Raw genomic sequence first — 3,340 nt, forward strand, 5'->3', positions numbered from 1 at the left:
ATCATCTGATTAGGAAGTGATGATCTATTTTTAGATAAAACATATAACCCCTAACAGGGATGGACAGTTATAAATAACATGGAAAATTCTAGCCGACGCCCAAAACATCATGATTTAGGTTGAAAGAAAAAGCCTTTCTGATCACTGTCCTTTTGTCTCTCCCAGGGCATTTTTCATGTTTAGTTGCTGTCATCCCAGATAAGTGATCACACTGGCTGTATCCCCTCTCCTCACAAGCTAAGGTAGGAGGGAGAAACATTACAACCAGACAGATAAAATCAGTATCCCAGGGAGAAGAGGCAGGGGTCTGGGAAATCTGCCCTACGATTGGTTAATCACTCCCACTCCAATTTGTGTCTGGCAGAACCATAGGAACAACTTTAAATTGGGCCTCTGGAGGCTGGAGCGAAATCTCTATGCATGAGTTCCCATCACCTACATACATGCTGGCAAAACATTCATACACATAAATTAAAACGTACATGAGTACAAAACAGTTTTTAAAAACTCAAATTAGGCCTCTATTCAAGCTGCCTGATGGAAGAAAGACTTTGCTATAGTTTGGATCTTCTTTTTTTTTAAGATTTATTTATTTATTATTAGGTATACAATATTCTGCCTACATGAATGCCTAAACCCCAAAAGAGGGCACCAGATCTCATTACAAATGGTAGTGAGCTACCATGAAGTTGCTGGGAACTGAACTCAGGACCTCTGGAAGAACAGCTAGTTCTTCTTAACCTCTGTGCCATCTTTCCAGTCCATGTAGTTTAGATCTTAAATATTCCTTAAATATTCCCCACTACTTGAAGAAGAAATACACGTGCTTTTCTCTGTTTCTTTCAACACACAGCTAAAAACCCTACACTGGATATAAAGCACGCATAGGAAGACTGAATTGTCAGAGAAAGAAGGCAGTTGTATCAGTTACTTTTCTCATTGCTGTAACCAAATACCTGATAAAACATACGTTAAGACGAAAGATTTAGCTTGGCAGTGGTGACACATGCCTTTAATCCTAGTACTCAGAAGACAGAGGCAGGTGGATCTCTGTGAGTTTGAGACCAGCCTGGTCTACAAGAGCTAGTTCCAGGACAGCTAGGGCTACACAGAGAAACCCTGTCAAAAAAGAAGAAAGGAAGGAAAGAAAGAAAGAAAGAAAGAAAGAAAGAAAGAAAGAAAGAAAGAAAGAAAGAAAGAAAGAAAAGAAAAGAAAGAAAAAAAGAAAAGAAAGAAGGAGGGAGGGAGGGAGGGAGGGAGGGAGGGAGGGAGGGAGGGAGGGAGGGAGGAAAGATTTATTCACATCCTAAAAGGGAAGAATCAGGGACAAAGTAACACTGAAACACAACAAAACAAACAGAAAATATTGTAGTGCCATGTGCAGTAACTAGGGCTTGTGATGACAGCACATGTTTCTGTGGGGCCCAGGCTGCACAGCTGCCATAGCAGGCAGCACTGGGTTCCAGGAAAGGCCATAAGCTGACACCACCCGGGATCAGACCATCCAAAGGAAATTCCTAACATTCCAACCATTGTAGATAGGATCACCTGCCAGCACATACCCACAGCTTTTCACCAGGACACCCCTAGACAAATGTCAGCCAATCAGGTTCCTGAACCTTAGAAATCCCTCACTTCCACCTTTGCTACTATAAAAACCAAACCCCAACTGAGCTTGAGGCTCTCTTGTGTAAGAATATAGACTCTTGCTTTTATATACAGGACTCAGCCTCCTAGTTGGTTTTCGGGGGAACTCCATGATCTGGGCATGACAGTTTCAGTGTGCTTGGGTAGCCCTACTCCCTAGTTCTGTTATCTTACACACATGTGGCCTCTCTTATGAGTCAGTCCCACTACATACCTGGAGCCGTAGAAGCCAGCCATGATAAGCTAAATAGAAACAGACCACACACAGGAAGTTCTTCCAACCATTATCACCTGCCAGAGTAGGACTCAGCCACTGATAAGTTTAATGAAGGCCTGAGTCTCAGTAGTTTACCCTGAAGCAATACCTGGTTGCAGGAAGAACCACAAACTGAGATGACCCAACCACCACCCAAGAACAAACCATCCAAAGGAAATGCCTAACGTTCCAACCATTGTAGATAGGATCACCTGCTAGCACACTCACCAGGACACTCCTAGACAGATGTCAGCCAATCAGAGGTCCTGAACCTCAGAAATCCCTCACCCCAACCTTTACTACTATAAAAAACCAACTCTAACTAAGCTCGGGGCTCTCCGTTTATTCCAATACATTGGACATGCAGAGAGACAAAAATGCAACCTGGGTAAAATAAAGGCTCTTTGCTTTTACATGCGGGACTCGGTCTCCTTGTTGGTTTTGGGAGACTTCGTGGATCTTGGCATAACAGAGCCTTCATGATGAATGCCCATGTTTCTGGCATCTCTAATATCCTGAGGTCTCTTCTACAACTTGGGTTTTACCTTTGAAGCTTCTTGCACAGCGCACAAGGAGTTCCAAGCAAGAAATCTAATCCTGCTGGTGTCAGTAGCTTTTCGAAACCTTGGTGCATTCCTGCACAGTTTAGATAACGCCAAGTTCTGCTGCCAGCTTGAGATGTAGCCTGATCCCTTTGGATCACAACTGTAGAAGCCTCTGGATGCCTTGTCTCTGAACCTGGACAAACTGTTACCATTCATGATGCAGGTGACCCAAGGCTGGTCCCACGGGGTGGCAGCAGGTTCCTTTAGGGGGAACACCACAAGGATGAAGGGTGGATACAAAGGGACTGGGAAATGAGTGGGATTGGGGTACATGATATGAAAACTCCCAAAGAATCAATTTTTTAAAAAATACACTAATAATAACAAAAAGAAATTTCTTCTGTGAAACATCTTGGTTCAATCTCTAGCACTTCATCCCACCATACATACAACAAAAAGATGACCTCTGCTAAAGGTCATCAAAGAACAAGCCTAGCAAGACAGAGAACTTTAACAAAAGGCCACTCTACTTCTCACAACACTAAAGTAAAATCTGTTGTTGTGCCTGCCTCCAATATTAGCAAAGTGGGAAGCCTGGATTACCACTGCATAAAACTGTACCCAGATGTCCCAACATTCTCACTCAGAGACTACCACAGAAGGCTAAGCAGGAAGCCAGGAACTTCATTCTATCCCTGCCAGGTGATAATGAACACTGATCCTCACCCCTACAAAGTCAGTGAAGGCCAGATAGGAAGACAAATCTCCTACCTAGCAGTAGTGAAAAGTCCTTGTCTTAACGTCAGCAGGTGTCAATCGGAAAACTGGACTTCTTCCCTCACCTGGCAGGATCAAAGCAGCTTTCCCTGCCGCCGTGGTGCAGAAAAAAAGC

Source organism: Microtus pennsylvanicus, chromosome 5, assembly GCF_037038515.1.
Source record: "Microtus pennsylvanicus isolate mMicPen1 chromosome 5, mMicPen1.hap1, whole genome shotgun sequence".
Lineage (NCBI taxonomy): Eukaryota > Metazoa > Chordata > Mammalia > Rodentia > Cricetidae > Microtus > Microtus pennsylvanicus.